This window comes from Caretta caretta, chromosome 3 (genome assembly GCF_965140235.1).
Source record: "Caretta caretta isolate rCarCar2 chromosome 3, rCarCar1.hap1, whole genome shotgun sequence".
Classification (NCBI taxonomy): domain Eukaryota; kingdom Metazoa; phylum Chordata; order Testudines; family Cheloniidae; genus Caretta; species Caretta caretta.
In genome coordinates, this window is record NC_134208.1 from 207,174,256 (window position 1) to 207,201,783 (window position 27,528).

The 27,528-nt window shown below is 45.4% G+C and overlaps 1 long non-coding RNA gene across 2 annotated transcripts in view; it reads right to left on the minus strand.

Annotated features, from left to right (window-relative positions):
- Nucleotides 1-21,324: 21,324 nt before the first annotated feature.
- The window catches only part of LOC142071666 (uncharacterized), a 75,129-nt gene continuing 68,925 nt past the window's right edge, over nt 21,325-27,528 (minus strand). For both annotated transcript variants that reach the window (XR_012667893.1, XR_012667892.1), the window contains 2 exons: nt 22,953-23,192; nt 21,325-22,715 (listed from right to left, as the gene is read on the minus strand). This is a non-coding gene — a long non-coding RNA (uncharacterized LOC142071666). The remainder of the gene's footprint in view (nt 22,716-22,952; nt 23,193-27,528) is intronic.

The window sequence follows — 27,528 nt, forward strand, 5'->3', positions numbered from 1 at the left end:
CTCCATGGCCCATGTGTGCCACAATAACTGGTTTTCTGCGTATAAAATCCAGGGCATTAGGGGATAGCAACCAGGGCCCCATGCCTGGTGCCCCATGCCCATGAAGCTACATTGCCCAGGCTTTGGTTGCAGCCCAAGGTGATGTAGCTCAGGGCCCTGGCCTTCTGTCCCATGTGGTGGAGCTTCAGCTTTCTAACCTGGGCCCCAGCGAGTCTAATGCTGGCCCTGCTTAGCGGTCCCCCAGAAACCTGCTCGCAGCCCCCCAAGGGGCCCCAGACCCCTGGTTGAGAACCACTGTTCTAGGATACATGTTCCTTAGCTAAACATGCTTCCTTTAAGGTTACCCAACACTTCTCAGTATAAGACCCTGTTTTCAGTTACTTATAACTTTGTCAAACTTCAACTATTTGGACGGCAGTTTTCCATGCCGGGTGTCTGCCTCCGGCTGAATTCGTTAAGAGGGAAAGTTTCAGCAAAAATGGTCCAGCCCTTTCCGAGAACGAGACGAGCAAAGAATCCATTGTTTTGCCCCTGTTCAAAGAATTCTTACCGCTGTTTAGTTGAGAAGCTCTTGTACCTCCATGCTTTGGAGCAGGGATTTGGCATTTGGGAGGAGGGGTGCCGCCGTGTCAGGGATGTGTCTTGTGACCTCCCCGTGAAGAACTGCCCAGATCTGGACAAGTTATAAGCCTTTGGAAAAACCTCAGTTTGCATATGCTCCGTTAGAGTTTGGGAGCTAAATTCTCTGAAGATTCTGTCTGCACTGAGCATGCTCCAGCCCAGAGTTGCAGGAGCGGAGCAGCATTTTCTCTCCAATTGCTGCTCCAGGCCACTGTGGTGATGAGCACAGGAACTGAGAGCAGGGAGACTGCCTAGCCTATGCTTTAGTACTCTCCCTGCTGGTGGCCAGGCAGCATGCAGGAGGAGGCAGAAGGGATACAGAAGGGACCAGAGCCAGACTGGAGGGGTGTGAGAGGGCATCAGAGAGAGTTGAGTTGGACAAGGATCCTGGGGGGAGCCTGGGCCTGCAAGCTGCGAGTGGGGATGAAGACTGGGGCTGGTTGGTCAGGGAGACTAGCACAAGGAGCTGGGGTGGAGGCAGGAACTGGACAGGGACAGGCTGGTGGGAAACAGAGGCAGAAGGGTCTGTGATTCCAAGAGCCCACTTCCCTGTTGAAAACCTGGAACAGAGATTTCTAAGACTCACCATTCCCTTGCTGTCAGCAAATATCTGTGAAACCCACCCACTCCATGCGTCTGAAGCAGTGGGTTTTTTACCCACGAAAGCTTATGCCCAAATAAATCTGTTGGTCTTTAAGGTGCTCCCGGACTCCTCATTGCTTTTGTGGATACAGACTAACACGGCTCCCCCCTGATACTTGCCACCATTAACGGGTGTGTCTCATCCTCCTCTGCTGCTTGTCCACATATAAGATGACAACCTACTGCTGCTACCTGTGTTAGTTGGAGTGGCAGAAGTTGGTCCTGTGGATTGAACGGTTCCAACATGGCTGCTGAGCCGCCTGGGTGCCAATGTGATTCCGCATAATAGACTTCCTGGTTTTTCAGACTGTATCACTTATATGCACAAGGAGGGGCGGGCAAATGAAGGTTACACAGGCAATCTGAATTCTGGCATTTCCTACAGCTGACTTTGCACCCTAACTGTTCTTGTAACATCGTTCTGGATGCAATCAATATTTGACAAACCAGAATGATAAAGGGATTCTATTTCCCATTTGAAACAATAGCAAAAGAGATTTTTGAAAGACCCAGAAAGAAAACAATCCCCATATTCATTTAATAAATGCACTAGGTAACATCTAAAAGTGGGAAGAAGATGTGTTTGGAGCTGGAAAAGTAGACAATTCAACAGGTGCAAAAAAAAAAAAAGCTATAAAACCACCTTTTAACTTTAGGTTCTGAATACAAACAATGCCTCTCCAACTACTACTTACCTCCTGGCTCTTCACAGTGCACTAAGAAACCTTTAATTACTGCCATAAAATCTCATGCAATAGTGAGCCCAGCAGTGGTTGTTGCTCTTGAAATGGTTACTACTGTACTTCACACTTCCTCTGGGAAATTAAGTCTTTATTTGTTGTTAAAAACAGGTTACAAGGGGGCTTTATTGAAGGGTTTATTTCACAGGTGGGGCGAGACTTTTTGTTGTTTGTTTGTGTGTTCCACATTGAGACGTTGCTTCATGTCAGAAAGGGCCAGATTCGGATATTGTTACTCCAGCTGAGTAGCAGCTTACTCCATAAGTAGCTCCATTCACATCAATGGGCATACTCAGCAGAGGCTGGATAATCAGTTTGTAATCTAGCCCATACCAAGGATTAAAACGTTGTTGGGAGCATCGCAGTCTCCTCTCGTCTGGTCTCCTTGCCGCTGTAGGAAGGGAACCAACCACACCAGGTTGTTGCAGCACAAAATTTAAGAGAAGATGTGGACAAATGGGAGAGAATCCAGAGGAGAGCATCCACAATGATAAAGGGTTTAGAAAACCCAACCTATAAGGAAAGGTTAAACAAACTGGGCATTTCTGATCTGGGGAGCAGAAGACTGTGGAGAGGCCTTATAACAACCCTGAATATTGTAAGGCCTATTATACAGAGGACTGTGATCAATTGTTCTCCATGTCCACTGACGGTAGGACAAGAAGCAATGAGCGTAATCTGCAGTGAGGGGGATTTAGGTTAGACATGAGGAAAAACTTTCGGACTGTAAGGATAGCTAAGCACTTGAATAGGTTACCAAGGGAGGTTGTGGAGACCCGCTCGGTGGAGGTTTTTAAGAACAGGTTGGACAAAGAGCTGCCAGGGATGGTCTAGGTTTACTCGGTCCTGCCTCAGCACAGGGGGCTGGCCTTGATGACCTCTCAAGGCCCCTTCCAGCTAGGCCTGATGCCATTAGACCTCTGGGAGGGGGCGGAGTCAACGCTCCTCCCACTCCCTGTCCCCTCCTGACAACCTGCATGAGTGGGGGAACGTAGCAACTCAGTGGAGCCTGCTTCCCCCTTGGGCTCCGGAAGCACTGGGATGGCAAATCGACGCCAGGGAGCAACCCATGGGAATAAGCAAGTCCTATGCTGAGCGAACAAGGTTGGCAAAATCTGGCCCTAAAATACTAGTACCATGAATAAGGCTATGGGACTATTAGTAGAGGGAGGTGTTACTCCGGCAGGTATGTGGTGGGGGGTGTCCAAATCTGCCCAATGGGTTGGAAGACCAGTAGAGTAAGAAGGAATAAAGATGAAGATCCCAACTTTCCATGAAAAGGCTCAGACTCCCCGTAGGTTCTTCTCCCATTTCAGCTCTGACTGCCACTTAATTGCTGTCTGTCCTAGAGCTGCTCAGTTGGTCCTTGGTGGCTTTACAGAAGACATGAAATAACTTACACTTCTGCGTTTTAGTAGAGGTGAAGCCCAGAGGGAGTTGTCTGGTTACGATCTGTGCTGTCTCACCTCTGTCAGATATGGTCCCTCTCACCACAATATGTGGGCATCTCACTACCTCTCAGTGTTACCCGTGTGAGGTGGGGCTATGCCCTGATGCCCATTTTACAGATGGGGAACTGAAATATGGAGGCTAAGGGCCAGATTTTCAAAGGCACCTAAGCACATCTGAAAATCCCTCTAGGCACCTACCTGTATCTTTAGCTGCCTAAAAAATACTTTGAAAATCTGTCCTTAGTAATATGCCTAACATTACATGGGAAATCTGCAGAGAGGAGAGATTTGAAGCCAGCTTTCCAAAGTCCCAGAGGAGAACCCCAACCATAGGGCCACCTTTCTACTCAACTCTCATTCAAGCTTGCAGGGGTATCCCTGACTTTGTGAGACTCCTTGAGCTGAAAGATCCCAGGCCCATTAACCCACTAGGATGTGATATAAACAGAGGATTTTCTTGTGTGACAGCTTGTGCCCCAGTAAAACAAAAAACACTCAGCTCATTTCCATGGGAGAAACACAACAACACTAAGGAATTTAAGGTGATAAAAATCATATATAATGTGAATAAATTGGAAAGTCTATAGAACAATGTACTTGGCATTATGTTCTGACACTTCACATTTCCGTGAAGAATAAAGTGGGCACAGTTCTTGTTAGCTCCCTGGAGCACCAGGTGTGAGCAAATAACAGCATAGACAATTGCCTAGCTGAGATCTGACGTGGGTTACAGAATCCCATGGCATATGGCTTTCCTGCACTTCCAGGAAGTGAGCGCTCTGTCACATGCTTGCTTTTGGACATTGATGTGCTACTTTGGCAGTTCAACAACATAAACTAGCAACTAGGGGAAGTGAAATTTATGTTTGCATCAGCTAAAGGCCTAATCCAGGAAGGCACTTAAGCACGTGAGTAATCCTTCAGTGCGACTACTCACGCGCCTAAAGTGAAACACGTGCTTCACTTTACTGTCTTCTTCATAGGAGTTTGCAAAGTGCCTACCACAATGGGGTCCTGATCCCTGATCAGGGCCCTTCAGCACTACCCTAACACAAATAAACTACTTTCAGTTCACTAACATGCATGCCACATGCTGCGGACCCTTCTACATGTGGGAGCAGATTTTCTGTCTTGGTCCACTTCCTTTACAATGCTCAGGTGGCACAAAGGAGAGGCCACTGCCTGCAAGTCCCTTGCTGGGATTCCCACAGTTCAGGGGAGAAAGCAGCAGGTGTCCAGTCAGCAGAGCCAGCGTCTATGCTTGGGGCAGGGGGAGGTTTCGGGGTGAAACAGGAAGCTGCAGGAACCTGATGTGCTCCTGCAATCCTCAGACAGCTCCTCAGGGCCCGTCTACCAGCTGGTGCATGGAAGAGCAACCCTAAGCTGCTCAACCCTATGATTGGGGCTAGGAAGAAAACTAGGGAGCCAGAGCCAGGTCCCTGATGGCCTCTTCCATCTGCTGGGTACAGCAGAGACTCTGAGCTAATGTTTCTACCATGCAGTCAGATACTGGTCAGGAATGGTGCATGTTAGTTCAGTGATCAGAAGCACCTTGAAGGTCTGATGTTAAAATCATTGATGGGGGATTATAGTGCTCTCTGAGCAATGAGTGTATAAAACTCGTGCAACACTCATCTTACCCCTTTGTACTACATATTTTGGACTCAGATGTTTTACGTAAATACTGGAGCCAAACCAAGGCACACTGAATGAAAAAAATGTGCTGTCACCAGGCCCAGTTATGGGGGATCCAGGCCCATAGCTGGGGGAGTTGAGGTGCATTGTCCCACCCGTTCTTCCCCACTGGCTCCTCATGCATCTGTGGCCTCTATCACACTGGCCTCAAGCTCCCCTGCCGTGATGGTTGGGACAGGTGACTCTTTATCACCTGGCTGGCTCATAACCTTAGCCCCAGGGGGCTGAGAATACTGATAGCAGCAACACTCAGAGGATGGGAAACCAGTGCTGAATCAATAGCCTAATGGAGTACAGAGCCTGGACAATAACTCAGTGCTAATTCCCCTTCAAACACAGGCTCTGGGCTGCTGCCGTCAGTGACCTGGGGGACATGCGAAATGAAGATCCAGTCTTTCCTAGGAGCTGAAAAGCGGTGCATCCAGATGTGGTCCTTTCTTTGTCTTCCATAAGGTAGAACAGGAGAAGGGATGCTGTCTCCCTCCCAAGCCAGCTGCAGCAGATAGGCCCAGATAGACGGGGGGGAAAGAAAGAACAGTGCAGGGGATGTGAAGAGGAATGTGGTCTTCATGGCTGGCCAGCTGATGTGCAGTTACTCAGGGGCAGGGTAAGGCAAGAGCAAGGTTTGGGTGGAAGGCAAATAGCTCAGGGATGGAGGAAATGGAGAGCAGGTGGGTTCGACCTAGTCATCATTGAAACAAAAACTCTTGCTCATGCCCATAATCAAGAGGGGAGGCAACCCCACTTGGCAAACAAGCTGCTGATAAGGGTACTTCATTAGCAGTGATTATAATCTGCCCCTGGGAAACACACGGTGTCTGGTGACAGCAGTAGCCACTGAGTTCAGCTCTGTGTGTGTGAGATGTGACCTGGGGTGGGAGTCTGTGTGCATGAAGACCTCCTACGGGTTGAAGTTCTGTCTCCCTAGGAAATAAAACCCAACCAACAGACACTTGGTGCAAGCTGTTCCATTCCGGAGGTGGGGCAAAAATGTCCTAAAGAAGTATTTCAGGGATAATTGTGACAGTCTGCAGTGGGTGACTCCATCTGACATAGTTAAACCACCCCTCTCCCATATCTGATTTAGGGAATCAATTGTAATAAAAACTCTTGCAAATCCCTTTCCCACAAATCTCTGACATACAGACTTTCATTCATTCATTCTACTGTGGTCAAATATGAAAATAGGGAAACAAGAACAATATGAAAAATAGTTGTCCTATTTATTTCAATAAACATACAACAGTGTGCAAAAATCATGGACTTTTGCCCCTCTGCTGAGCTGTAGCAGATGGTAGGGCCTTGCAGCAGCCATAAAGTCCACATATGTCCTTAATGTAACTTGTTTATTTACACTGAACGCATCAGTCCTGGAACAGAGGTGGTCACAAACTGCACACTGGCTTCCGCAACCTCAGCTCAACCACTATTGCCCAGGTCCCAGGGAGCAACTCAGACTCAAGAGCTAGCTTTTGTTGGAGAGATTAAGGCAGAAAGCAAGCATCTTTGCTGCTTGCCACAGCTCCCCCTCAAAAGAAAGCATATCACAAAGCTGACAAAGAAACATTTTTTAAAAGTGTTTGCGCCAAGAGAAGAAGTTGTAAGACTGTGTGTAACAGCGCATCCTGGGGATTCCTGCCACAGCAGTGCATTCTTTGCCTATTATCATCAGACTTAATTCATCTTTCTTCTTTCCGGTTCATAAGGTGATCACTCTTGGCCATTACTTTTAAAGCTGGGTGCCTAACTAAGTGAGCTGATTTTCAGAGATGCTGAGCACCCAACAGCTCCCACTGACCACAAGACGCCTAGAACGAGTACAAGGGGAGCTGTGGGTACTTAAAACACAGGCCGCTGCAGGTTGCCTGTCTACACTAGAGCTTCCGGCCCTGCTACATTATTGCTGGTGAAGCAGCTCCAGTGATAATGCAATGGTGGGAGGGTTTCAGAAAGGTGCCATTTTCGACAAGGCTGCTGTGGTCCGTCTAGCTAAAATGTGTTGCTGAACTAGACAACTTCTTGCAAAATATATAGTGACCATTCGGCAAATCTAATCTGGTTCCAATCGACAGTCACTCATAAAAATATAAACAGGTGTTAATATGAAAAACAACAGTAACAATATTCAGGTTTCAGAGCGACAGCCGGGTTAGTCTGGACCAGCAAACAGAGTGAGGAGGCCTTGTGGCACCTTAGAGACTAACCCATTTATTTGAGCATGAGCTTTCGTGGGCTAGAATCTAATTCACTGGCTGCACGCAGTGGAAAATACAGTAGGAAGAGAGAGAGAGATATACACACAGAGAACATGAAACAATGGGTGTTGCTATACACACTATAATGAGAGTGATCAATTAAGGTGAGCTATTATCCGCAGGAGGAAAAAAAAACTTTTGTAGTGATAATCAGGATCGCCCATTTCCAACAGCTGACAAGAAGGTGAGAGTAACAGGGGGGAGGGGACGGGGAAATAAGCATGGGGAAATAGTTTTACTTTGTGTAATGACCCATCTACTCCCAGTCTTTATTCAAGCCTAATTTAATGGTGTCCAGTTTGCAAATTAATTCCAATTCAGCAGTCTCTTGTTGGAGTCTGTTTCTGAAGTTTTTTTGTTGTAATATTGCAACTTTTAGGTCTGTAATCGGGTGACCATGGAGATTGAAGTGTTCTCCAACTGGTTTATGAATGTTATAATTCTTGACCCCTGATTTGTGTCCATTTATTCTTTTACGTAGAGACTGTCCGGTTTGGCCAATGAACATGACAGAGGGGCATTGCTGGCACATGATGGCATATATTGCTCGGAAATACAAAGAGCATGACTCAAATCCTTCCAAGGTGCCTAACTCCCAGAGGAGTTGAGGCTCTGGGCTCATTGGACCACACTGGGCTTGAGGCTGTATTTCTCCTGCTTTCTACATTCTCACAGACGTCAGCTGGAGCTCTGGGTCTGTGAGAACTGCAACAGTAGATACATCACACTCCGGGACCTGCTTCATTGTAAGGTGGGGCAAGTTAGTTTCCCCTAAACTCACTTTAGACCCTTTACACTCGCTTAGCTCTGTTCTCACTTGCAATGCATATGAGAGGCTAAGATAATCTAATTTATAGATGGAGGAGCACAAAGACTGTGTAAATTAAAGTCACAGGGGCGCGAGTCAAGCCTCCCGGGTGTGTAACTTACACAAACTTAGACTCCCATGCATGTCAGCACAATGGGTGTATGTGTGTCTGAAAGACTAGGTCTGAGTGTATCCGCGTTTAAACTGACATCACTTTACTCATTTCTGAACTGGGCCAAATATGGTTAAGTACCATAAATCAACACTAACAAAAGACCCAGTCTTTCTGCCACTTAAGTCAATGGCTAACCGCCTACTGATTTCAGTGCACATTCATGTCACACACAAAAAGCAACCCCCGCACTTGATTCAGGCTACCAACATATTTGAGGAATCAGGGCAAAGATTATCTCATCTGTCATATCCATTGAGTATACACACCTGTGATTAACAGATGGCCACTGGCTGTCACTGCTGATTTAAACACATATAACAATCTGGCAGTAAAAACCTGACTCTTAAAGACCGGATTTTCAGATTACCTCTTGAAAAGTAATCCAGTATGTCTCTGAAACAAGGAAAACACGGGTGCAGTTCTTGTTACAGGCCTTTCCCCATTTTAGGTATGAAATACACCTCAAGTTAGATTTCCTGAAACAGTAATTTTTAATAATTATTCTCCATTTCCTTTTCCAGCCTATAATGTCTATGAGCCGCAGTCAGCACTGACCATACCTAATAATAAATTGGCATTGCTTATATGGTGATAATACCTAGCTCTAATATAGCACTTTTTATTAGATGATCTCCAAGTGCTTTTCAAAGAAGTCAGCCTTATTATCAGCCTCTTAAAGATGGGGAAACTGAGGCCAGGGAGGAGGTGACTTGCCCATGGTGAGCCAGCAGCAGAGCCAGAAAAAAACACAGGTCTTCCGAGCCCCAGTCCAATATGCTGTCCTGCAGACCACAAGGCCTCCCCTAAGGTATGTCCCTACAACCACAGGGGTGAGTGTGGGGTCTCTGCTTCACCCACTACTGGGAGAAAACAGAGCTACCCTAGGCTGTAAGTTCTTCTGACCATCTTACTGTTCTGCGTTTGTACAGTGCCTAGCACAATGGGGCCCTGGTCCAGGACCGGGCATCCTAGGCTCTGCTGTGTTAAAATTAATAGTAATAATCTAATACCAAGAAAATGAGGCTTTTTGCTTGGCCTGCCTGAGAAAGGTGACTCCAGGAGCAGGATGGGAAGAGCTGGAAAAGCATGAGAAAGGGGAACCAAAGAGCAAGGGGGCTGGAAAAATCACCAGACCCTTACACTTACGGATGAAGCTTCTCTGCCAAATGATGATGTTACAGAAACAGGGGGAGTGGCAAACAACTCCTTCAGCCTGTCCGCCCACAGCACCTGGCCTGGCAAGACTAGAAAGCAGGGGGTCTCATAGAGGTAGGTGATTAAATTACTCTGCCAGCATGTTGTCCAATGTGGCTATGGGTCAGGTAATGTACATTTGAAATACTCTTCCATACTGAGAGATCTCTGGATTAATCAAAGCTGTTCAGGAACAAGATCTAGGCACCCAGAGAGAAAACCCATCATGGCTGATTCTAAGGAGTGAGCCAGGTCCCTCCAGAGCTTCGTATGCACGTCTCTCCGGCTAGGGCTAAAGAGCTGTGTGGCTGGTGCTGTAGTAGATTTACATCCTTGATGGACTTGTGCCTGCTCTGTAACAGACACCGGCCAGCGGGTCACACGCGTATCATTCTGCTCGCCGCAGAGGATGGTGGGGGAAGGAGTTTCAAAAGCACCAGAGGCATTCAATAGGCCCAGTGCTCCTAAATCCATCAGGCACTTATGGAAATCTCCCTCTTGACTTCATTTCCAAGGGCACCCTTCATGCACTGGAGAGGAGCGCTGACTGTGGATGTGCTTAGGACATATGGGAAAATGAAAGCGGCATATGGGCCTGGAGGAAGCAGTCCATGGCGAAGTCAAATAAACCACTGAAAGCATGAACACAAACGGCAATTAAGAGCTGAGTAATATATTAGTGTTTGGGGTTTATATTAGCTTAGTGCCATGGGAGGTTAGAACGGATTAGCGGGGTTGATTCTGTTTTCAGGTTGCACAGAAGACCATTCAGGATGGTTTTGCCATGTTGCGTACAGTTCACCAATGCCTGCGAAGGGAGTGGTGGCGGGGGGGGGGGGGAAAGAAGGGATACAACCTCTAGGGTCCAAAGACGCTTTTATGGCATTGTTCAGAGCGCCTTGCCTGGCTCACCCTATTTCACTGCAGAGGGAGCAGGGAACAGGGGGAGGAAAGGCCCAAAAGGTTATGAAACGGTCTGTTTGTTACAGAACTGGAAATGTTTAGAAACATTTTGACCGGCTCCACAGTGGGATGAAAAGCCGGAAGTGTGTGGGGTGGGGGAGGCAATCAAAGCAATGTAACTGAAAATCCCCCCCTCCGCCTTTGGGTTAAATTTAACACTCAGAACATTGAGGTGTCATAATTAGCAAAATGGCCACCGTCTCTACTCACCGCCCTCTCTCTCTCTCCCACCTGTGGTCCCCCAACCTCTCACTCTAGCCCCCTTTGTACTCCCCCAACTTCCTTTCTTTCACCCCCCTGACTCTTTCTACCCTCTCTTCCCCACAAGTCAGCCTGCTCCCTCTTTCTCATCAGATTTTTCCTCTGCACCTTGCTTGATGGTACAAGGGTGCACCTCCTTCTGGTGGCACAAAGTGCTCTGGTTTTATTATAATGCATCTAGGCCATTGTTCCTCAACGCTTTTTTGACACAAGGGACCCACTTGCGGTCTTTCTAAACCATGTCAGAGAGATCTCAGGGACTGGTGCTGGCCCAGGGTCCGGTTGTTGAGAAACACCAATTAGGGTGATGAGAATCAGAAGTCTATTTTTGCTCACGTGACTCACTCCCTGCCAAATGGATTTCAAAACGTCTGTCAGACCGGCCACACGATCAGGACACAAGGTGCTGGGGGTCAGCGAGGCCTGGGCCGACGGCGTTTGCTAATTGGCTGAATTTCAGATTGCACTAGAAAAGGTAACCAAATAGGCAGTACGCACCGTATTTCATGGCAGTTGTCACTTGAGTCACTGAAGACCGACCCCTGCCATATGACAGGGGTATTAACCTTTGGAACCCTACTAAGGTCACGTGACGAGGACGAGGCAATAAAAGTTTCCGTTGATTGCCTGGCCCGGCGCGTGTCATACCCTTGTTGCAGGGGAGGGGTGTGTTCCCTCCTCGAGGCTGAGCCAGGCAACTCTGCGCAGACTCAGCCTTGCTGAGGAGAGCCATGAGAGGAACAGGTGTGCAGGAGAAGAGTGGGGAGGTTTGTGAGTCAATCCAAGAGTCTTAAGGGAAATGATTTCTGTTTTAACTGGGATGCCGATTGAGGGGGCGTCTTGAAACAGAGAGGACAGCCCTAGGAAAAGCAGGGCACAAGGAATTTTCCTCAGTTAGGTAAATAGTTCACTGTGGCCTAATTCTCATTTACGCTAAGTTCCTTTACATCTTTCTGGCGGTGCAGCGGAGCCTTAAAAGGTAATGGCCAATTTCAAGGCCCTTTTCCTCTGCCAGAGAGGAGTAAAGAGGACCCAGCGTCAATAGGAATCTGGCCTGGAGAGCTTGCGTTTAATGAATTGAAGAAAAGCTGGTGAAAAGAGAATTTTGCAATCCTCTCAAAGCAATCTGGGGTGAGTACTGGCTCACCGCTCTGGCTGAGGAGGAAAGAAGGACTCTTCATTGCTTCGCTGTTAGAATTTCAGAACTCCTATTTATTGTTTTGTAGCCAGAGGGCCTGATTCCCTGTGAACCTGCATTTCAGCTAGTCTTTTAGGCCAGTGCTGAGTGGGTGCAGAATGCTACTGAGTGGGTGCTACAGGTCCCCTTCGGTGCACCATCCACTGAGCATTCGAGTCTGCGACAGGCCCAGTGTGAGCGCTTTGATGCTAAAGCTGTAATATCTCACACTGTTCACTCAGGACGAGCCCAGTTCAATCCCTGGTGTTGAGTGGCCAAGTCGGTGGCTGTACTGCTTAAAAACCAGCATGGTAACATTTTACACCCACTGCGCAGTGGTGTCATTGACTCAACAGGCTGCAGGGTAAACGTGAATGTGACCAGGAGAATGGTCACAGATAGATTTAGACCACACCACTGGGGAGGTTACCAAGGACCAAGACAGCATTAGGTAATAATCCAGGAAGACATGGAAGCAGGCACCCCCATCAAAAGCAGCGAACTAGCAAAACCCAAGCCAGTATGGTGGGACTATTCTACACAGATACCATGTGGTCCAAGACTGAGAGTCGGTCAATCCGTTGTTTAGTTTGCTTACACAAAGCAAAAGAGATTCAGAGGAGCTGTTTGCTGTTATTCTGGTGGGAGCAGCTATTGGCACAGTGCATTAGTGTAATAAAGCATAAATTGTGCGGATTGTTCTGGGTATTGTTAACACATAATGTGTAGTACACAAAGCCAAAGGAAATATATGCTAGTCCTATCACAGAAGAAGACTGGTCCTGCGATGAAAGCATAGACTGAGACTTCCAAAACACGTGCTCAGCTATTGCCTCTCTCACAGACTCCCTGGGTGTGATCCTCAGCTAGTCCTTAATCTCTCTGAGCCTCAGTTCCCCATCTGTAAAATGGGGATCATGGCCCAGATCCTCAAAAGTATGTCAGCACCTAACCAAACTACACATCTGCAACTCAACTGTTATTTCTGCCAGAACACTCTAAGTATGAAAGCTGAAATCCGCCAAAGGCACAGGCAGACTTTGAGTGCCTTTGAAAGCAAACATCGCAGGAAAAGACTAGCTATTAACTGGAATGAATTTATAACAAATGCTAAAATTAGTCAGAGAGTCCAACAACCCCTTGTCTCCAATGTTATCCAGAAAAGAAGATGGAAATACCTGGAACATATGTTAAGAATGAAGCCAGAGTTTCTCTCATGGCAAATATACTATGGGAGAAAATCCCTTAATCAAAGAATACTTAGAGAGGGAAAGCTCATGATACATAGCACAGGACGTGTGAAGAGTGGCCCGTGATAGACAGGGAAGGCGGAGCCTTCTTTGTGCCCTAAGGGACGTCCAATGGTGCGTGAAGGATTCAGACAAATACATCTTTCTATATCTAGTGGGACCGTGTCAGCATTTCTTTGGAAAGGACAAACGGATGTTGCACCAGTGTAGTTAATAGGAAGGGAAAGTCCGTAAGAAGATAGGAACAGTGAAGACAATTGTTTCAAATTCCCATCAATGTTCTTTTCCTATGAAAAGGAACCCAAACAATAGACCATTATCTGTCTAACTGAGCATTCAGGTTCTTATATGACACTCATCCCCATAGCATAAGAGCACCTATAACCATGCTTGAAAAGATGACAACGTGCAGTATTGGCTCATATATTGTTTCACAGTGGCTGTCAGCTACAGTATTTTTTGTAGAGAGTCAGGACTAGGGGTCCCTTTCAAAATACTTTATCCAATTTTGCTATAACCAAGGGTGCAACAAATTCTTCAGAATTTGTGAATTTGTGCCAAAAAGGAAAAATGATTTTAAATGAGTGACATTGATACTGTACACTTCATAAGTGACAGGTGGGCCAGGTGGTAAACTGCAGATAACGTGTGTCATGGTACATTGTATGTCAGATCCATCACTCAATCATCTTCAGACGCCACCAGCGCAGCCAGTGAGAGCTGCAGCAAGGGATAAGAGAAATGGCTGCTGCACACGTCAGTTTATTTGGCAAGTATCATGCTGCTGTCAAAACTTCATGACGAGATACTGGTGAGCATTTCTGAGTGCTTGGAACCACTGGGTCTTTCTGTTTCAAATTCAGTGTGTCTGACAAAGGTGTCAAGAAAATTGTGCCCTTCTGAAATTGATGCCAAACCTGAACCCAGAGGTCTGCAAAAGTTTAGTTTCCCCCCCGTCCCATTAGTGTTCACCTTTACGCATTCCTTGGTTCCGACCAGGACAAAAGTGTGAACCGAAGCAACACACAAGAAATACTGGGGGAGGAGATCCTCAGCTAGTCTATATTGACCCAGCTTCAGTGGTATGTCTGCTATTTATTCCATCTGAAGATTTGTCCCATTGTTCTCACAGTATTCGCCTGTGAGCTTGAAGTGTTGAAAATGATAGGGGAAACTTATTTGCCCCTAATTTGCAGATCCAAAAAGTTCAGCTAGTTTGAATAAGGTTTTATTGTCTAGATGTTGGGTTATGAACCTAATTGAATTTACTCATCAAGGCCCATGCTTTAAAGTGTTGTGCCTTTGTCAGGTATAACGGCGTAGCACCATTGGCAGCAACAGGTATGAAAATTTGAGGAGAAAGAATAAATATTTGAGCCGTCACTCGTCGTTCAAGCCTCTTACATACCTTCTAGATCCTCTCCATTGATTGGTGTATTGAATTCAGCCCTATGCCGTGCTCTCTTAGGGCTAGATAGTCCATGACACAAAAAGAAAAGGAGGACTTGTGGCACCTTAGAGACTAACCAATTTATTTGAGCATAAGCTTTCGTGAGCTACAGCTCACTTCATCGGATGACGCAGTGAGCCTGTGCATTAGATAAGAACGTTTGTCTAGACGAGGGCTTCAGCTTTTTCTTCTGTATACTCACTAAAGCGTAGCAGCTAGTCACTGCTTGTAGGGTTCATTTTTTAAAAATAACTAGCTTAATTCTAATGTTCATTCACTAGAAATATATTGCCCAAAACGTCTTGCAGATTTTGACAAAAATGTAATTTGACAATATGTAGTTTTCGCTGACATTTATTTTCTCTTTTTTACATTTCTTATGTTTATCAATCATGGTGAGAGCTGGGTGCAAAATGGTTTTTCATTCCCTGAATATTTCGGAGAGTTTGAAAACATTCTCCCATCTTGAATTGGGACAAAAAGGTGAAATCTCAAAAATATTTGCAAACCAAAAAGCCCCCAAAATGTTTTTCTTTTGGCTCGACTGGAACATTTCAAAATTATCAAAAAGAAAAGTTTCATTTGATATTGATCTTTTTCTCTTCATGCATTTTTCTCTTTTTTCAGTCTGATTAGCTTAAACTTTGAAACAAAAAGTTATCTCAAAAGGAAAAACAGGATTTTGGGGGGAGGGAGGGAGGTTGGTTTCTAAAATGCAAAAATGAAACACTTCAACAATTCTGAGGTTTTCAAGTTGGGGAATTCATCAACCCCGAACCTGTTTCATGTACAGCTTTGGTTTCAACAAATAGGTATTTTTCAACAAAAAAAGATTAATCAAAAAATTCCTGACCAGCTCCAATAATGATGTTACTGATGTGGGAATTATGGGAAACAGAAATAAAATACTGAAGGAGTGGGGAGAAAAGAAAAAACAAATATAAAGTCTCTAGGAGAGAAAGAATACAGCGAATCACTCTGCAACAGTCTGTCTCTGACTTGAGACATAAAAAGGGCAACTGTCTCTGCAGCAGGGACAGGGGTCCTCTCCATTTTAAAGTTTAGCCTGCAGATAAACCACATGGCAGCATCTTCTTTGAATAACATACACCACATGTCTCACTATGCCAGATTGTACCCTTCTGGAATAGCCCTTTGTGTTTATATTGTTCAGGTATTAGACTGTTATATTGCCCTCTTACATGACAAGATCTAATGAAAAACCGGTTGAAATCAATGGGAGTCTTTCTATTAACTTCACTAGGCATTGGATGAAATCTTTGTATGCAGTGTTGTTGTAACCAGGTTGGTCCCAGGATACTAGAGAGACAAGGTGGGTGAGGTAATAGCTTTTATTGGACCTACTTCTGTGGGTGAAAGAGACAAGCTTTTGAGCTCACAGGAGCTCTTCTTCAGGTCTGGGAAAGGTACTCAGAATGTCACAGCTAAATACAAGGTTGGACAGACTGGTTAGCAGAAGTAGAACACATATTTCAAGGGACCATTTGAGGTCAAGTAGCCCATTAGCACTCCTCCAGTCCCCACACCTGCCTTCACAGATCCACTACAAACATACCAAGAAATCTGGTATCTCAGATACCACAGAATATGCTTCCAGGGAGAAAGTCTGGGATATACACATTAACACACTTAGAACCACCGTCACCAAACCAGGACACTCCACCAGAGAAGTACCATGAAACAGGCACCCAAATACCCTGAGAGATCCTGCTTCAATACAGAAATAAAACCTCCTCCTCCTCTGGATGTGGGTTCTCATTCAGGCCAGCTGCCTGCCCTCAGCCAGTCTCTCCTGCAGCTGTCCTTTCCCCCTTAGGCTTGGAGTGAATTCAGCAGGCAGACTTTCTCCTGCTGATGTCTCTCCACTATGAGGGAGAAGGCAGCCTATATGCTTGTTCCATTCCCCAGCTCATCCCCAGTTGATTGGAGGAGAGGGATCTTTGCCCTGCCCACTCCATATGGCTCCTGGTCCCAGGCCCTTACAGGAGTACTAGAGGGTTTCTCTCTCCAAGTACTACTCACCCACAAGTCTGCTTCCTCTTTACCCATGCGTCCTATTTCTCAGATCCTGGCCTACATCAGCCCTCCCAAACTCTTAAAGCACCATGACTATGGGAAAGAGGTGAGCTGAGCCCTGTGCCTTACTATCCATAAAGAGCAGCCTAACCCCGTAACATGACCTATAAGACAATAATGCCAACATTAAAATAAAAATGGGGGGAATTCATCCTTGGGGTAACTCCATAGACTTCAGTGGAGTTATACCCTCTTGCACTAGAGAAACCCCTATTTCTTAGGATTTCATTTTATTTGGTTTTTTTTACACATTCACTTTAGGACATGGGTTCTCAAATTGGGGTGGGTGGGTGGAAGGTCAACACCTTCTGGACAAGTTTTAATGACCACCCTTCTTTAGGGCAAGACAGGAAGGGATGGGTGTTAAAAATTACTGAAGTTGTAACAAGAGGTCACAGTCTGGAAAAAGCTGAGTGCCTACATATAACTCAACCAAGACATTTTCCTGTAAGAGATAGTCTTAGCACTCCCTGTGCCAGATTTATTTCCACAGAAGCTGCAGCAAATCCTCAAAAACACCATTCAAAAGCAGATCGCATTACAGACTAATCAAGATGCTAAATACTCTCTGTAAACCAACGTTTCTCATCAAAGTGAAAGGCCTGAGTGAACAGCAGAGTCAAGTAATGAGTATCAGGGAGGCTCTGCTTTTCAAAGGCAGGAAAACTTTGATTCTCTTTAAGATAAAAAGAAAAGGAGTACTTGTGGCACCTTAGAGACTAACCAATGTATCTGAGCATAACCTTTCGTGAGCTATAGATCACTTCATCGGATGCATTCACGAAAGCTTATGCTCAAATAAATTGGTTAGTCTCTAAGGTGCCACAAGTCCTCCTTTTCTTTTTGCGAATATAGACTAACACGGCTCCTACTCTGAAACCTGTCATTATTTAAGATAAAAGCATGTTGTGAAAAAAAAAAACCTTGAAGTAAACCCAAACGTTTTAAGGCCCTTATTGCAAAATATTATTCACACGAACGGTGCAGGACTGATTCCCCCTTGCCCCATTGCAGACTGGATTGTATTCTTGAATCTCAAAGAGAACGGAGTCAAGACACTTGACAGGCAGAATCCGAGCGGGCGTCAGAGTGGGTAGCAGCAAAAATTCCATGTTTGCTGGAAATGACCAAGGTCGAGAATTTTGATTTTGGGTTCCTCTGAAAATTGGGCCCTGTCAAGTGTTTCAAGTGGGTGAAGGAAAAATGGAGGCTTTTGAAAATCTTGGCACGATTCCAGAGCATGCAGCCCTGACACAGCCAGTGGGATGTGTTATTTTGCCCGTTACCTCTCTAAAATATCTGGCACGTTGGGGGAGTGTGCTGATATGAAATTCTGCAGTCTGAACTTTGCAGCAGCAAACTGTTACATAACCCTGCTTTGGAAGAATTTGCAACGCTCAACTGGGCCAAACCCTCCATGGTTTGATAAATTAGTAATTTCACTGTAACACTTATCACATGGTCTTTAATTAATGTCACCTGCAGTGGAAATCATTGGAACCTCCTTTCTCTCTGTGGGTTAATTAACTGCAGACATCAAATAAGCTGTCAGCAGAAAACCTACTTGATGGGGGGTGGGGTCTACAAACAGATACAACAATTCTCCAGTCTGGTGCTCCTGGATTTGCTATGTACTATCCCTTATCGGCATCTACCTTGAGGATATCATGGTAATATTAGAATACAGATGCAAAGTCAAAGTTTGCTCTCGGTCCCAACAGGCTAACTGAGAGCTAGCTAGATTAAAGCTAGCTCAGGTATGGTGGCAGGAGCTGCAAACACACCCCACGACCGCAATTCAGACACGTCTTGAAACACACCCGTAACTCTGCTCTCTGAGGAGTAGTTCCACTGACTGCTTCTTCGAGTAGCACTTCCAGTGAGTAAAGTCAGGTGCATGCTTTATTTATTCATTTTGATTCACAGACTCATTTCCATAAAAGAACAGCTCCTAGTCTTTACTGCAGGCCTTCTACAATTCATGTTAAAGATACAAAGATAAACCACTATTCCAGTGCCACCCCCGCCCCCCCAAGAAGAAACATGTAAGCTACATCCTCAGCAGGGATCAATCGGCTAGCTCCACTGAAGTCCATTCTGGCCCATATGATAACCCAGCAGCTGAAATCGACATATTTCAGATCTGCACAATCTCCCCACTCTCTTAAAGCTAGGCAGAACAAATAGGCCTTGCAGCCGTAGGTGCTTGTGGGACTGGGGGCCCAATCCATTCATGCAGACCTCAGGGTTTATACTCAGTTGCAGTATTGCCATCCCCAGGCGTTCAAAGCTCATAATTCGGGCCTCAGAAAAATCGGGAGATTGGCTTCAAAATCATGAGATTTTTTTTTTAAAAAAGGGGGTTCTCCAAGCCAAACTCTCGGGCAGAATAGCCGTACAGCAAGCAGTTACACTGACAAAGCTTTTGCATACAGGGATTCATCTGAATACTGAAAGCTTGACTCATATTACTACACGATAGTTAATAGTTCCAGCTGTGCATAGAAAAATGCTTGATTTTTTTCTTACAGCGACTGTCAAATTTGGGCTATTCTCCCCCCCCACCCCCTTCAGATAACTCTCAGATGAAGCAGAATGAAACCAAATGAGCTCCTTGGCAATATTTTTGTATTTTCCCTCTGTAATCTCCAGGTTTATTTTAAATATTCTTGTTGCAGTTATTTTCCAAAACCCATTTTTTATTTCTAACATCTCCTGTTGAATACCTCCCCAGACACTATAATTTCAGGATCAACAATGATGCTGACAATGGAGAAAAAAATTACATTGTGAGAAACAAAGAGGAATGTATCCATAGCCCCATCTTTATGCTGGCATTCAGAGAAAGACTATATATATTCCAAATGAATACGATGATAAACTTTGAAGTGGGTTATTCGGTTCCCAGACGTACCAAAGGAGAGAGAAATGCATGGCTATTTTAAGTGCAAAAATAAATGTAAGTAATATTAATGTGGTAACATGAAATGGGGAAACGTGATTTCAAAGCCAAGACTGAGGTTCTCTCCTTAAAGGTGCGTGTTCTGACACTTTAACAAGTAAAGGCCAATATTTCCAAAACTGGGGGCCGACAGTTAGGCTCCTAAATCCATATTTCACCTCCACGTACTTTTGGCCAGATTTTCAAATGTCCTGAGCTGCCATAGACTACAAGGAGAGTGGAGAGGGCTGAGGACTTTTACAAATTAGGCCAAACGTGTTTAAGAGCCTAACTTTAGGCCCCCCAGTTTTGAAAATTTAGGCCAGAATTTGAAAGATATTTAGGCCCCTCAAGATGGAGATGGACACGTAATGGAATTTTCAGAAGTGCCAAGGCATCTAGCTACCCTAGATTTCCCAAAGCTTGGCTCTTCTGAAAATCACAGGTAGGTATAACACCCATCTGCATCTTTAGGTACCTAAGCACCTTTAGAAGTCTGGGCCAAGGACTAAAAATACTGTAGCAGAAAAGGGCCCCAGTCCTGAAAGCAGGATTCAGTGGGATCGATTATCCACGTGCACTGTGTTACTCAGCTCCAGAAGTGTTCTTAGGATTGGAGGCCTGTGATTTGAAACCTAAATATTTCAAAATCAGCTTCTTTCATTTTTTTCCAAGCTCTGAGTTCTGAGCACGGATGTGTCACAGTTGCCTGGTGGCAGGTCAGGATATTAGTATTGTTATTGTTAATTTGCACTGTTGCACCTAAGGGCACCAGTCATGGATCAGGACCCCATCGCGCTAGGCACTGTACAAACCCAGAACAAAAAGATGGCTCTGACTCTAGTGTAAATATCACGGCTAGTACTGGACTGGGACTCAGGAGATCTGGGTCTAATTTGCCACTCTGCCATTTGTATTATTGTTATTGTTAGGGCCCTACCAAATTCATGCTCCTTCTGGTCAATTTAACAGTCACAGGATTTTAAAAAAATGTAAATGTTATGATTTCTGATATTTAAATCTGAAATTTCATGGTGTTGCAATTGTAGGGATCCTGACCCCCAAAAGAGTTGTGTGTGTGTGTGTGTGTGTGTGTGTGGTGGGGGGGAGTCGCAAGGTTATCGTAGGGGGGTTGCAGAATTGCTACCCTTACTTCTGCGCTGCTGCTGTCGGCGGCACTGCCTTCAGAGCTGGGTGGCCAGAGAGCAGCCCCCGCTGGCCAGTAGTCCATCTCCGAAGGCAGAGCCGCGGCCAGCAGCAGCGCGGAAGTCAGGATGGCAGGGTGTGGTATGGCCACCCTTACTTCTACGCTGCTGTCTGCAGAGCTGGGCGTCCGGCCATCAGCTGCTGCTCTCCGACTGCCCAGCTCTGAAGGCAGAGCAGAGGCAAGAGTGACAATACTGCAACCCCCTAAAATAACCTTGCGACCACCTCCGCAATCCCCTTTTGGGTCAGGACCCCTACAATTAAACCACTGTGACATTTCAGATTTAAATATCAGAAATCATGAGATTTACAATTTTAAAAATCCTGTGACCGTGAAATTGACCAAAATGGACTGTGAATTTGGTAGGGCCCTAACAATGACAATTATACAAATGGCGGAGTGGCAAATTAGACCCAGATCTCCTGAGTCTGAGAAACGCTGGTCTCCTCCGTGAAATCTGTATAATATAAGGTAAAAGCACACAAAAGATCAGATTTCATGGGAGGAGACTGGTTTTCACGGTCCATGATGCATTTTTCATGGCCATGAATTTGGTAGGGCCCTAGGTATTGCTGTTGCTGAGCCTAAGGGCCTTGATTCAGAGCATGGCCTGATAGCTCATTCCCATTTTGTTTGGTGGGAATTAGCTGAACTTTAACTGCAGACTTCCTGTGTGGCCTGGAGAAAGCCATTTCATTTCTCTGTGCCTCAGATCCCTGTCTGTAAAGTGGGCATAATCATCCTTCCATTATCTATTTACACTGTAAGCTTTTTAGGATAGAAACAGCATCCTGAATACTCTCATGGTACCCACCACAATGGGAGCCTGGAGGTATAACCATAGTACAAAGACTAAATGATTTGGCTGTTATTTGTGGTCATCCGTTTTACCACTGGAGAGCTGGAAACTGGTTTCATAGCAAGTTAGGTGAAGCAGGAACTGCATTTGAAATACCATCTTTCCTTACTGTTCTAGCAACGCTCGAAGGCCACACGATGTAGGTGGTCGGGTCCACTGTAGAAGGTAGGCCAGGATTCGTAACCACTTCGCACTGCAGAGTCCAGCTCAAAGGGAGGTCCTTTCATACTACAGTGAGACGGGCAGTTCTGTACCTACAGATCTGCACTACAGCCATTGTGGTTAGATGCAACTAGCTTGGAGTCTTCTGCAGCCATAATTCTGCAGTGTAAGATAAGCAGCAACCAATCTGCTGTTCTGCAGACCGAGAAGGAGAATTACTTGTCTTCCATCTCTGCCCATTCAGCCTGGATGCTTGGACTGGATGCTGGCAGCAAGGTTTTCCTAAGATGTGAAAGATTCCCTCAAGTTAGGTGGTTGAAATCTTATCTAGAGATCCCTGGCAGGCATAAATGGGCTTAGTTCTATTGAGTTCAGTGGAACTAGGCTGATATGCGCCTCCTGAAGATCTGGCCCTGTATTTTTTACCTTTAATTCCTTGTTGTTCCACCTTAATTTGCTCTCCTGATACAACTTGATATTGTAGGCTTTATGGTAATGAACATCATGCACTGATCTCAGAATCTTCCCCTTCTTAACTTCTTCTACTTCATGCAGTCTGGCGAAGGAATTTTCACACATTTGTTGGTTTGTTTCCTCACCTCAGTATTGCTTCCATGTCCTTATTTTGTGTGTGTGTGTGTGTTTTATTTGACTTTCTGCAATACCCAAGGAGAGAAATAAGCTCACAAAATCTCCAGTATGATTTTCTTTGGCTTCTTTTAGAAATACAGCATTTCAATTAGCCTTTGGTTGCATTCCACCAGGACCTGTTTAGAAAAGAAAATGGTGACAATGTAAAGTTGACCATAAAACTCAACAATTGTGTGTACACAAGTGAAAATCAATACAAACATAGGGCCCAATCCTCTCCTGGCATAGTTCCATTGAATTAATTGTTCAATTAACTTCAGGTATTCGGTTTACATCAGTAGAGAATCTGGCTCAAGAGTATTTCTATACAATAGATACGTGTAGCTCCAATCATTTGTTTGCCTGGTTCTTACCAATCTAAATGCTTGTGTGATGTTAATCATTATTCATTAAGCAAAGGAAACATCTTTCAAATAGTGAGGGTGGTATACAAGCAGGAGGAACAGATGGCAGGTTCAATAGCTTTTTCTTCATGTCCTGGATACCTGGAATATTTTCCTTGAACTTCCTTCAGTCAGTCAAAAGCCTGACATTATTTTTTGAAGGACATCAGAGATAACTTTATTCATAACAGAGAATCACTCTGTGAATGGCTGCAAAAGAATAAATAAGAGAGTTATATTGGAGGAGATGCAACGTGTGGCCACCGGCGCATTGTATTTAACATGCACAATCCCTTTGCTAGACTTAAGAGAACTGAGGCACTTTAAATATAGTCACCAATGCTTCACTCTACAAAAAGTGAAACAAGTGCATAACTGAGGTTGTGGAGGTCAAGTGTCTAAGCAATTTCACATTTTCATTATATTCTGGAACAGTAAACAGAAAGCAAGCCAAGGGTGGTTTTTTTTTTTTCCAATTAATTGTGCTAGATGTCTACAAAACATGTGACGAACCCACAAAACTGCAGATAATTCAACCAACATAAAGGGCAGAATTGTCAATGCTTTATCCTTCTGCTCCTATTCTGCTAGGCAAGACAGATACAGGTATTTTCAAACCTTGCACGGGTTGCCAATCTGCCTTTGCCAATGGGATGGGTTAATTATGGAAGCCAATGAGTATGAAGTTGCTCCTTTTCGACCCCAGTGGCTAGTGAAATTTCTGGGCCCTGGGGAATGTTCCAGTTGGAAGCAGAAATTGATGGAGTCAGGTATTTTCTTTGGTTCAGTCTTGTTTATTTACCAGGAATGTATAAAGTCCTGCTAATCTAAACACGGCAGGAACCAAAACCAAAAGAAGCAATGGCATAGCTCACACCTGTTTATCCAACAGACCCCAAAAGCTCTCTCTAGCTTCTTCAAGGCTCATAGGGTACTGCTTGGCTTTCATGTTTTCTGCCTCTGCCTCTCTCTCTCTGTCCCTATCTGCTCTCAGTTTGTGTGTGTATACACACACACACACATATTCCCCAAAAATGCAGTGCCTGGCATACTGGAGCCCTGATCCCGCCTGGAGCGTCTGAGCACTACTGTGACAATTATAGCGGTCAATGCACAGCTCCTGAGCCTTGCACGTTCTTCCCCGCTTCGCGTGTGACTCTTCTCTCTGATTGAATCCAGGCACGGAAATACACCCACAAGGGTGCGACCCCAAGTGGGTGGCAGAGATATTGACCAACTGGAGTGGGCACCAGTCTTGGAATGCCAGTTCTCTCCCGGAGCTCCGAGTAACTCCGCTCTGAGTAACTCCGTAATCTCTCTTTAGCTGTTTTGATGACTGTATGAGTTACCCCAGGGGTTGGCAACCTTTCAGAAGCGGCGTGCTGAGTCTTCATTTATTCACTCTAATTTAAGGTTTCGCCTGCCAGTAATACATTTTAACCTTTTTAGAAGGTCTCTTTCTATAATTCTAGAATATATAACTAAACGATTGTTGTATGTAAAGTAAATAAGGTTTTTAAACTGTTGAAGAAGCTTCATTTAAAATTAAATTAAAGCGCAGAGCCCCCCGGAGCAGTGGCCAGGACCCGGGCAGTGTGAGTGCCATTGAAAATCAGCCCGCCTGCTGCCTTTGGCACCAACAGACCCCAAAGCTACCCCTGAGTTACACGTCTTGGTATTCGGAGTGCAGTGTGCTGAATTCTTTCGTGACTCCTTGCGCGTGTGCGGCTCTCTGCGTCTCTGAGAAGATGAAGTGGCTCTTGAGCTCTTAGAGGTTGAATGCCACTTCCATCAAACGATGGAAGACAGAATCGGCTAAATAAACACAGGGGCTTAGAAATAAATTGGAGGTTACGCGCAGGGCTGGATCAGAATATAATGTTGTTAGGCATATGACAACACCCATGCACGAGTGTCACTCTCCAGGCATGTTAGTCACCAAGGTGTTCGGACAAATTCCTGAAACTCATTACTCCAGCTAAAGCAATGTGCTGTTGAAAGGATGGGAGAAAAAAAGTTGAATCTGAAATAAACATAGTCCAAGAAGGGAGAGAAGGAGGAATAATGAAATGTTAGTGAGAAGCTGCCTTCCGTACTTAATTAGAGGTAAGGAAATCGACAGTGGAAATATCATCCATTAATTACTATGGGTCAGATTCTGCTGTCTGATAATAATACCTACCTCCAATGTAGCACTTTTCATCAGCAGATCTCAAAAACCTTTACAAAGTGAGTCTGTAATCCTATCTCCTTTTTTAGAGATGGGCAAACTGAGGCAGAGCAAGGGGCAGCGACTTGCCCAAAGTCATCAACAGAGTCAGGAACAGAATCCAGGTCTGCAGAGTCCCAGTCCAGTGCTCCAGCCACTAGGCCACTCTGCCTAGAATCGTATGTGGGCTATACACCTGCAACTACCATTGAAGTCCACAGGAGCAACCCCTGCTCCAAGAACAGAACGTGACCTTGCAGTAGTAAGTGTCTGATTTCCCCTGTATGATGCAAAATGTGCTTCAGAAAGCTACAATCCCTCCATCAAATTAGAAGCGACATTTTTCTACCCTGGGAGATTCTTTGCATTTGACACCAGTAGTTCTCTGCACGACAAAGGCAGCACAAGTTTCAGCAAATTCTTGCCCTTTCATGAACATCGGTCTGGTCTGTGCACCGTTTTTGTCCCAGTATATAACAATTTCAGTTCGGAGAGTGAGTTTTGTATGGACTGGTACAACTCCTCCTGCGGACACTGTTATATTGTGTCAAGGTGCCTTATCCCAGGACCGCTTATTCCCCTTCCGCATGGGAATAAGTTATATGGGTATAAGCACTTTTATACTGGTCTAACTGCATTGATATGAGGGGGCGTATTGGGGCCTGGCTTCTCTCCTGCCTTTCATCCCACAGGTACTGCACAGACTCCCATGGTTGTGCCATCACAGAACCCTTTTATTTTCCGTTCCCTGACTGTTTCCACAACAGTCTCTGAGCAAACATCTCCTTACAGCACCACCGTGCTTTTTGGCCCTCTCTTCAGGACCAGAGGGGGACAGAGGTCTCCCTCCTTTGAGAGGCCTCCGTGTAACTGGGCTCACCTAGCCCTACTCCCCTCTCTCTCCCCCCTTGGCACTTCCTTCCTGCCTCTTTACCAGCCTGGGGCTGAGGGGGTAGCTGGCTCCTTCTCAGGGGAGTTAGGGTTCAAGTGGTACAACTTTTGTATGTAGACCAGGCCATAGGCAGCTGACTGGAGGAGTGACCTGTAGACCTGCATTCCAGGAATATCCCACACATGGTGCCTATCTGGGGCTAGAATTGCATGCTGCATTTGTCCAAGGGGTCTCGTCCTGGTTTCAAAACAAAGAATAAACTTCCTCTTCATGCCCATGTCTGGAAGTTCACAGGTCATCTTGGGAACTGCATTATCTGAAGCAAATTTATGTTTGTGAGGAACCAATACAGTCCCAATGGATAAATCCATTGGTGTTTCCACAATGGATTATCCCAGTTTTCCACGTACATCCAACAGGTATTTTCAGCCTTGGTGGTTTGCAATGGTTCACCCCTTAAAGTTACATCATTCTGATTACCACTGCGCAGTCCCCAACTTGAATTCCAATTTGGAGATGGCTGAAATTTTTTGTGCAGAAAGTTTTCCACCGGTTTCATCGAAAAACGGCAGTTTTTCCTGAGTAAACGTCAATTCTGATGAAAAATTTCCATCTTATGGCAAGAAATGTCAAAACCACAATGTTCATTTCAGATTGACATCCTGAAACAACAGGACCATTTTTATTTTGACATAAAATGTCATTGGATTTCATTTTAGAGTTTAAAACAGTAAAGGGGTTCACTCACAGCAGCCGCGCCCCCCAGCGTGGTGTAGCGTCTGTCTCCCTGTATGGTGCTCCCTGCTGATGATTGCTCCAGTGGTCTCTGCAGTGGTCTCTCTTCCTGCAACTTGGCCCTCTGGCCGGGTTATACTTTAGTTTACCCCTTCAGGGGTAACAGAGAGTCCAACCCAGGTATAGTTCAGTGTCCTTATAGCAAGTCTCCTCTCTGTCTCTGGGCTCCATGGACTGTACACCCCTTACCTCAAGGGGTTTCACCTCACCTTCCCTGGTGGCTGGTAGGGGAAGCCAGGCCCACCCTCTACTCTGCATTCCAGCCCAAGGGCCCTGGAGCTGGCCGCCAAAGTCTGCTTCCCTGGACTGCTTCCGATCTCTTCTATCCCCAAGAGAACGACTGCAGACGCACCCTACAGCCTCTTTCTGCAGCAAACTTCCTAGCTTTATCATCACCACCCAGCCCCTGGCTGGATCTCTCTCTCCCAGCTGCTATCAGGTATGTTAACTGGCCTCTCAGGCCCACATTAACCTCTTCAGGACCTGCATGGGGTAGACACCCCATCACCAAAACCATGATCCAAAATGACATTTGATTTCAAAACGTCAATGCAAAATGACAATTTTCACTTCAGTTTGATAGAAAATGTTGAAACCTTTCTACTGCAAGATTTCTGATTCCAAACTTTTTTGGAAATATTTGGTTCCAT